This window comes from Sceloporus undulatus, chromosome 1 (assembly GCF_019175285.1).
Source record: "Sceloporus undulatus isolate JIND9_A2432 ecotype Alabama chromosome 1, SceUnd_v1.1, whole genome shotgun sequence".
NCBI lineage: Eukaryota > Metazoa > Chordata > Lepidosauria > Squamata > Phrynosomatidae > Sceloporus > Sceloporus undulatus.
Window position 1 is genome coordinate 91,765,433 of NC_056522.1, and position 10,563 is coordinate 91,775,995.

The following is a 10,563-nucleotide window of genomic DNA, read 5'->3' on the forward strand; positions in this document are numbered from 1 at the left end:
GGTCACACCAGAGTTTCCTGGCAGCTCTGCAGTAACCTGTGTGTTTTCTTTAGTAAAATTAAAGGCTAAAAGAAGTGGTTTGGTTGTGGAACTCACCATACATCATCTGAACTGATTGCACCAACTTCGAGGTGAGTACAGTGGATCCTCGCCTTATGCGGGGATCTGTTCCGGATTCTCAGCGTAAGGCAAATTCCGCTTATGCTCAAGCCTCACTATACTGAATGGGGCTTGTGCATGCAGCGGCGCAGTGTGTAGACCCACCCTCAGTCTTGTTGAAGTTTCCATTTTTCTATCATCAAATGTGTTCCAGTTTCTAGTTCGTGTTGTTACTGTTACTGTTATGTGCCATCAGGATAGCTCTGACTTATGATGACCTTATCATAAGTTTTCTTGTAAAATTTGTTCAACTAAGGCTGACAGATGAGACTTGCCCAAGATTTGTGAGCTTCCATGGCTGAGCAGAGATTTCAACCCTGGTCTACTGGAGCCTTAGTCCAGCACCCAAAACAGTGCACCATGCTGGCTTTCAATATCACAGGTCCATATTGGACTATAAAGCTTTTCCTACATCCATCATTGAAATCCCTTCCCCTTCACTCCATATTTTTCAACTTGTGCAAATCTTTGTATACATTTTTCAAATTATGCTTTTCTGCACTCATCTTTTTCATTAACTCACACATGATTAAGCATAATCTAAATGCAAAGAGAGACATCTGCTGATAGAATTGTTTTTGTCTCAGAAACGGTAACAACACTGATGTATGTTTATGTTCATTTTTAAATGTACACATTTTCCATTCACACTTTTCTGTATTCACAGGTTTTGGGTTGTTTTTTTTTAAAGTGAATCATAATATAAGTATTACCAACCACAAATTGTATCTGGGACTGTGTTCATTTCTTTAGTCAAATTGTGTCATTATACATGAAAAGATGGCTCAATGAATTTCATATAGGTCTCTGTTATAAGAACAAGAACAGGATGGAATTGAGACATGGCATGGTGATGCATCATCACTACAAATATTTATATCTAAATCTACTCTTCAGTGCAGTCTTATCTCTTATCGTTCCAGATATTATTTTCCTGTCTTTAATTTCCTACATACAATTACATAAATCTATTATTTTTTTAAAAGATCATGCGGCTTTACTCTCGTCTAGTTTTAGCCTGGTTCACATGTGAATGCATCACTTGGATTTTCTATAATTGATCACTGTATAATTGGTGGTAAAGATAAAAGTAGTCCCTTGACATGAATGTTTAGTCACAACTGATTGTAGGGGTTGGGGCTCATCTCCTTTACTAAGCCAAAGAGACAGCATTGTCCGAGGACTACACCAGTGGTCTTGTGGCCAGCATGACTGCACTGAATGCTGTTACCTTCCCACCAAACTGGTACCTATCTATCTATTTGTATTTGCATGCTTTTGAACTGCTAGGCTGGCAGAAGCTGGGACTAGTGGCAGGAGCTCACCCCATCATGCAACACTCTGGCCTCGAAATGCCAATCTTCCAACCATCAGAATTGGCACCTTAACCACTAAGCCACTGCATCCCATTTTAATTGTCACCATAATTGTCACCATAATTGATGACAAGAGCTAAATGTCACCCAACTGAACAGCACTGAACTCAGAGTAATGCAGAGTATTACTCAGTAATTAATGGGATGCTGAACTCAGAGTAATTGCATTTACCAGAGTAATGAGGCATGTAAAAGTTTCTCTCCCATGTCAGGTGTTGGGGCCCACGTTCACATGACAGCTATTGCTTAATGCTGTAGTCATAAAAGTTGAACATCCAGGGATTACTATTCACATGTGGAACAGATATCACACAATAACTGTTGTCAGAGAGAGGGACCTGAGCAAATGGACCTGAGCAGATGGGCTGGGAAAGAACGGGCCAAGGCCCAGTGTTCACCGAGGTTGTTCCTGGGTTGGCATGGGGACGAATGGAATGCCACTCCTTACCTTGCCAGTCATTAATACAAATGAGAAGCCCTCCAGTCACTCCATCTGACACATAAATACGGCACCCTACTGCCCCATGTGGTCAGGCACCCTCTTTCCATGTCAGATGCAGTGACTGGTGGACCTCTCAGTTAGATTAATGGCCAGCAAAGTAAGGAGTACAGAAGGGGTGTGTGAACAGCCCAGGTTTGCCACAGAGTTTCCATGCAAAACCAGGGTTTAATTACCCTGCAACAAAGGCTCTTTACTCCAAGGTCAGACCAGATTCTCTAGATCTGTGTCTGGACATGCAGGATTGGGTCCAATCCTGTCCCTGAGGTTTTGGCCAACATTGTCTAATCTAGATGATGTGAGTGCAGGGGGAAGCTGGGTCTTCCTCTTGTATCTTCTCATATGCAAAAAAAAAAGCAAACAAACAAAAACCTTGTATGGATAATAAAGTTGTGGTCGTATCTATTCACTCAGCTCAGTAGTTATAGTCTCCTTTATCCATTACCTGCCCACTTCCACTGTGGTTGGACACAAAACCCATTTTCTTGCTTTGCATATCATTTTGGTATTACAACACTCTTTTTTTCTTTTTTCTTTTTTCTTTTTTTTAGCATTATACAGTCTATGAAAGCACTTTGGACTAGGATTCAGGGAATCTAAAAAATCATCACTGAGAACCTGTTCCCATCTAAAGAGATAATGAACATGTATCAGCTGACTTTAAACCATTTGCTGTGACTTCATACAGGAATGAAACCAATCTGTCTATTTATATCTATTCAGTAGTACACCTGATATGGTTCAATGGATCTTTAGAACCAATTGATTTCAATGAGATAAGGATGTATAGGATTTCAATTCTACTTGTCCAATACCTTTCAGTCATTTAATACATGACAAGATGTTTCTCATCTTGTAATATTGATGTTTTCCCATAACCAATCCTGGCAATATTTTCATTGTCAGGACCAACCCTGGAATACACAAAATGGTAATAAAACCTATATCTGACCCAGATCATCTCACTTTGTCTTCCCAATGAATGCAATCCCCAATGAAACATTATCTTTGAATAATGCAGACTTAACTTTGTGAAACTGTCCTTCAGCAGTAACCCAGTTTCGAAAAATATGTCATGACCATATTTCTAAGATTTCATACTAAACTGAGCATTAATGAGCAGCAGATATGGGGGCTTTTTAAATGTTTTGTCATTCTGTAATAATGGTATATAATAGGAGGCATGTTTAAAAAATGTTATCATCCTTGACAAGGTAGAGTATCTTTGAAATACCCTGTTAAGTAGGTGCCCAACTGCTGCTGGGTTTTTTTCTTCCACATTTTGTGTCTTCTTTGTAAAAATAAAATGAAGTAAAATAAAATAATTGTATGCACGCACAAAAAAATATTTTCTACACAAACCACACTAATTTTTTGTATAAAAAGCAGTGAATTTTGCACTAAATACACTTCTTTCTGCACAACTGTGTTTATCTATTTCTATATATATGTATGTATTTTTGTGTGGGCATGAGTGTGTGCGCGCGCATGTGCAAATATGTCCACATACTGTAGAGAGTTCATACTGTTGCTAAGAAAATATTAGAGTTTAGAAAAATTTGTGGAGATTAGAGTACAGTTTTCAAAGTTTCCCCTCTGGCATGGCCATTAGCCATGGTGATTCAGAGATGCTTGGAGTTACAGACCATAAGGGACACTGGGCCAAGCACTGGGAAATCCACTTTTGCCCCATTTACTGTGAGATCAGTTGCTAATCTTGGAAGGAACAAGGAAACCTGTGGCAGATGATGTCATAGTTCAAAATAATCAAAATGTCCAAGTGCTTCAATCCTGTAAACTCTGGTCTCACCAAAGTATTATGTGAAATTGTGTGTGTCTCTCTCTCCCTCTCTGTGTGTTTGTCTGTGTAAATTGTTCTTTGTTTTCATTGAGATATACATTTTGTTTTTTCATAGAGATATACCTCTGTTTTGCATCCCTACTGAGTCACAAGATTTCATGAAATTAATGGTTACTCTTGGCTCACAGAAGCTAAAAATATAGTGCCCTTCACTAGCTAGACCATGATGTTTTCAGTATCCCAGACATATCTATTGCAGTCAGTACTACCATAGAAACCCTTTAGAGGATCCTCATTACTGTCTGTCAGATTTTCCCACTGTGCATTTCTAGGCATGTCTGTGGTTAGTCAAAGCGAAATAAAGAAAGAAAAACAGAGTTTGGGGGGAAATTTTCTTATAAACTAGTGGTTTTAAACATTTCAATTGGATTCCATCTATGGAAACAACAGACACAACTTTTAAAAGGTAATATGCTAAGTGCAAATAAAAGTACTATCTTCAAATATCAAAGTGTTGTTTTGGTAAACTCTAGTAGGTCTTTAATTTTTTTTTTCTGGCCTTCTTCCTTCAGAAGAAGATAAAAAACCAGCCTGCTCATATTTGCGAGAATTACAAATAGAAGGCCAGATATCCAGATAACTGTACAGGAACACAGTGTTGATGGTAATATAAGGTTTAGCTGGAGCCTAATATGGTCATTCACACTGTATAAATTCATCATGAATATGCAGAATCCTACACAGCAGAAAAAATATTTGCACATTATTCATACCCTACCTTTCTGCTTGACAATAGTCATCTGGGCAAATGATAATGAGAAACATGGCACCCAATAGGTATATTTTTATTATTTTTTAAAAAATTATTTTATTAGTTAAAAACATCAAACAATCAGATCATCAGTCACTTAATATTTAAAACATCACACATAAGATACATCTTCCAGTTACATAAGCTATGATACTTGGAGTCATAGAGATTTCATCCCGTAAATAAGCATATCTTTAAAATTTATTTCTAGGGTAAGGCATAGGTGCACTGGGGGAAGACAAAGTAAATTAAATGCCCTCTTCTCTGTGTTTAGATTAGGCCAGAGGTGGGCATAGTGCAGCCCACATGTCACTTCCATGGATCTCACTTTTTGGCCCTTGAAATCCTCTCTCCAGTCCCCATTTCTTGCCCTTGATATCCCACACTAGAAAGCCCCCAAACAACACAGAATGCCCCTGAATGCATGAAACATGCAAAATTGCTTTGCATGCCAGCAAACATCACAAAACCCTGTACAATTCCCCAATGCTTTTGTTTTCTCCTGTAGTATCTTTCAAAACAGGAACAGGAAATTACAGTTACCATTTTGAATGGGCCTTCAGAGGAAAATGGAGATATATTAGCTCGTTCTGCGAAAAATCTTTGAAAGCTATGCACTTTTCAAATTCAGGACTTATTCTGCACAAAATTCACACATGGTTGTTTTTCACAGAAAACAGCATTTTCTATGTGCAAAATAATATTTCACTGCAAAAATATTAATTTCTGTCCAAAAAATGTTTTGTGTGTAGGAAAAAACTATAATTAGATATTTGTTCTATACAAAATTCACATGTGCTTGTTTTGTGCAGAAAACAGCAGTCTCTGGTTGTAATAGATGTTAATGCAGAAATATTAATTCCTATGCTGAAAATACTGTTTTCTATGCAGATCAACCATGTGTGGATTTTGTGCCAAACAAATCCCCAATTACAACTTTTTTTTCTGACCAGAAAACAAAATTAGAAAATCATATTTGCTGTTTCCTGCACAAAAAGTCCTGTTTCGTGTGCAATACAACCACGTATAAATTTTATGCAGAATAAGTCCTGAACTGCAAAGATTCTTATCAGTCCAGGATTCTTCTCAACAAGGTTTCTTAAAACATTTTTGACCATTTTTCAAATATTTTTTAATACTCTTTCCATCCCTAGGCTGAAAAATGGCTTAGGCCAGCAGTGTATTGAGCACCCTCTTACTATCAGTGCTGAAGTAACATTCCACGGAAAAGTAACAGTTTGCTCAATCTGTACATACAGATCACAAATAACAAGGCAATGGAATAACACTAACAGAAATTTTTAAATACTCAACAATTATCCCAAGATCCTTTTCACAAGTAGCACTGCTGAGTTAGCATCCCCCATATCTCATCACAGAGGAATATTTAGATTCCCTTTGCACATGACCCAGAATTATGGGGAGGGGGAAAATGAAAATTCTTCTCCATTCCTCCCATTCTTCCCATGACCATTTCCAAGGACTCTGGAACTGTTTTCAAGTGGAAATCTTAATACTGGTAGGGAGCTCTGGCAGGGGTTGGGAGGGAGCACTTTTATGGTTCTTTAAGTTAAATCTGAACCATCAATGTGCCAAGGTCCTAAAGGATTCAAACCAACTACAAAATGTAGGTAAAATGCAAATGAAAATAACATAAAATGAATATACATTGTGGATGCTATTCATGCAAGGATGACTCTGAGTCACAATGACAGTCAGACTCTTTTTTTCAGATTTTTCTCAAGCAAACAAAATGACTTCTACAAACTCTACTGTTCCATTCTCAGGGATCAAAGTAGCTCAGGACACAAGCAGGAAGTATTCCTATTCCTATTCATCATCATCATTATAATCTATTTACAGTGATAGACCAAAATACCTACTCATTACCATTCAAAAGCCTTGACTATGAACAATCCTGCAAACACAGTATGCACTCAGAGGTCCCCGTGTGTCGTTTACTGTCACATGTCCCTAAAACAGATTATATGCAATCCTTGTTACTGCTTCTTATTGTGTTCTTTCAAACCATTTCTGACTTAGGGCAACCCAAAGATGAACCTATCATACAGTTTTCTGGTGCTGAGAGTTGTGACTTGCCCAGGATAACCCAGTATGTTTCTATGGCTAAGCAGGGAAGAAAACCCTGGTCTCCAGAGTTGTGGTCCAATGTTCAAATCATTATACCACTCTGGCTCTGAGGGCTGTCTATTAAAGCTGTTTTAATACATATGTACATGTGCTTGGCCATTTAGTACACTTCAAACAGATAATTCCTGAGGTGGTTCGCCTACACAGAAGGCTTGTGGTCACTTTTGCCTGATTATTTGGGGGCAGGGGCTGAGTCCCCCGCTTAGTCAAAGAGTAGCTTGAACCCTCACTATCCCCCATGGCCTTTCCAGAGTCCATGGGTCCATTTCTACATATTGTCTGAGGCATCTTCTGGTGCCAGCTTTTCTTTCAGACCTCTATTTTCACAAATGTTGGAAATCCCTCTTTACAGAAACTTGCCATTTGTAGAATTTAGGAATCAGGTATCCTAAGAAGCAAATACCCTGTACAAATATTTTGCTAATGTTCATTTAATGCTAGAATTCTCCTTTTATCACTCCTGTAGAAAATGAATATTTTTTCCAGTCCAGGTAATGTCCTTTCAAATCACTATCTATCAAAATAAGCAGAACTTCCTCACTTCCGAATATAAAGCTTTAGTATATACTTTTTACATTTAGATATTTCCTTTGATGTGCTAATTCTTTGCTGACTGATTTTCCAGTGTGAGAGAAGCTTTCTGCAGTTTCTCATTTGAAAGTAACTTCTGATACTACTTCTGTGCAATTCCAGTGGATGCCCCTATGAGCAATTACTTTATTCCATGAGTAAAGTATTTGCCAGTCAACCCCTCTTTTATTCCACTAGAAGCTAAAATTGCAGCACATAAGAAATCAAACTAGATTTTTTTTTAAATTTCACTCAAAGAGGAGATATTGTTTATATCCTGGTTTGTTAACTAATTATGATTTGAATTAGTACAGGGTGAACTTCTGAAGATTGGAATGTTCAGTCTACATTTGAGAAGGGACTGTGGAATATGTACATTTTGGAGTGTTGCTAAAAAAATTGAAGCACTAAAAGCTTTATTGTGTTGGCAACCACTACACTAGATTTTGTCAGAATGCTTGTTATACTGGAACATTTTGGGAACATTCTGGGAAATCAGACATGTCTTGCACATGAAGCCATGGCATGGGGTGACATTTCTGATAATCTCAGTTTCCTATATCCAGAAAAGTTTCTAAGAAATTGGAATCTGGAAGTTTCAGATTTTCTCTATCATTTATGTAAGTGGGAGAAATATGATGAGCAATACAAGGACGTAAGAAAGAGGGTCCATGCACAGTTCAGATGCCTGAGAACCACTGTTATTTACAAACCTGGACAAAATGTACATTTTTGGAAGGTAGGACACATCAGACAAGCTCCAGTGTATTATTTTCTCCACACACTGGAATGAATCTGTAGGATGCATGTAAAGGAAAAATATTACATCAAAACTGAAAATCTCCAGAGCAGTTGTAGCAAAGATACATCTCAACAATTCAACAGGCCTCTTCAAAACTAGTTTCCTTGGTACTAACTCAGATGGATTGTCAATTATTCAGACCATTGTTCCCATGTGTTGTGAGAGATAAGCCTTGCTGCCAGTCACAATAACCTCTTGCTAAAAGTAAATAGCTATTGATTAGCCTTTTTGTCTGTGACTTGGGTGGTAAGGAAGATAACATACATTATAAGTATGGATGAAACTATGATGTTCAATTTTACTGAAATTCTCACTTTTCCACTGTTAGGTTCATTCCATCCCTGTTCCACATCACATACTGAATTATTATTATTTCTAGTCTATCCCTAATTGAGTGTGAACTTCCATGGGCACTTTGGAAAATATCTGCATTTGTGTATGTTTGCATGCAAATGCCCCACAAGTGTGGGGTTTGTATGTGTGTAACATGTATCATAAATTTCAGAAAAACAGATTTTAATGTTTAATGTCTCCTTTGATCTAGAAAATACAAATTTGGTACATTTGTAATAAAACAGAAACGTAATGATTTTCTCATCTATCCACAGGAGATATTAGCCTGAGTCCTATTGAATCAATTTTTGAATGGTGAATAAAAAGTTATGCAAATCCCATTGAGTCAATGAGTATATACTTCAGGTGGGAATAACAAAATTGAGGCTATCCTCTCTAAAAGGGGAGAGGAACATCCAAAGGAGGGAGTTTTCAAAGCCCAGAACTCCATCAACATACATCTATAAATGCAACAATTTTTCACATATTCATTGCCATAATATATGCCTCTGTGACGTCCAGTCCATCCTGTCAGCTGCAAAGTATAGAGCCTGAATGCTTGGAAAGTGCAGTTTCCATGCACTAGATGCAATCACTTGGGGGACTTGGATTTGATTTGGACTCAGCAACAACCAAGCATTTTATTGCAAAGCAAGCAATTGTCTTGAAAAGACTGAGATCCCTGCCAGTTTCTGCTGACAAATATTTCCTGAAAAATTCAAGAGAACTTTGTTGTTGTTTTCTCACACACACATTTTGTCGTAACATTTTCCATGCCCTGCCCTCCGTGGGAATTGTTCCAAAAGTACTCCAGTGGAAGACAATACACTGGAGAAGATGAAGCTGTCCTTGTCAGCATATACAGCACTGATCTGTAATAGTTTTGTTGAGGAATCCTGCCCAAGCTTAGCAGTTTCATGCATTTCATTATACAGACAAGAGAAGTCCTGCTTTAAAAAGAGATTTCAGGATTTTCCTCCCAATCATCTACAATAAATGCTTTATTCATTTCTAAAGGAGTCCTATGATAACTGGCCTTCTTTTCCCCTTCAGTAATCATTGTCTAAAAAAAGAAAGCCTCCAGGAGCACTTCAGTTCTGTCCCTTCTCCTGGCTGCTTGCCCAGTCTCACTATGATGCTTTTAAACCCTTCCCCCTGCATGTTACAATGTTTCTCCAACAATATTATCCTGTGCAATGCAGCAGGGACACAAAAGTTGGATGCTATGAAATTCAGGCAGTGAATCACCGAAGCAGCTCCCCCATTCCCTGCTCTTGTTTTGGCAGAACAGAAGGATGCTCATAACTGTGGCATGTTGCTGGAGGTGTGAAAAGGGTCATATTAGTATATTGACTATTGTGCATGTGTGTAAACAAGGAAAAGGCTTATCAAGTTATTATAGTTCTTTGTCTATGCTTCTTCCATAGGCCCTAAGATCAATCAAATAGCTATCTTGGTTGTTTTTGCTGAAATTCAGCCATCAATTCAATAAGCAAACAAGGAATGATTGGCTGATGAGGACAGAAATGTTCATTGCCAAATAAACATTCACTGTCTTGATCCTGCATTCCTTTCACAGTGAATATAAAGGCAAATAAGAAATGCACAATCAGACTTTCCTCATCATTATACAGAAAGGAGATTGACTTAGATTTACTCAGTGCCAGCTGGCATTGCATCAGTTTCACTCTGAAGTTTAAGATCCTTTTAATGCATTTATTTCCACATCTAACCCTTGGGGTGCGGGAACTATACTGTTGCCCTTCTATGTTGATGCTGTTGTTCTTAACTGCCTTTGAGTCAGCCTTGACTCATGGTGATCCAGTGAATGAGGCATCACCAATCCCCACTCTATACCACTCTTCTGGTAGATTCAGACCTGTGACTTCACTGATTGAGTCTAACCATCTGACATGCAGTCTTCCTCGCTTTCTACTGCCTTCTACCTTTCCTAGCATTATTGCTTTTTCTAATGAGTCAAGCCTTCTCATGATGTAGCCAAAGTACAACAACCTCAGTTTGGTCATCTTGGCTTCTGGGCAGAGTTCAGGCTTGATCTCT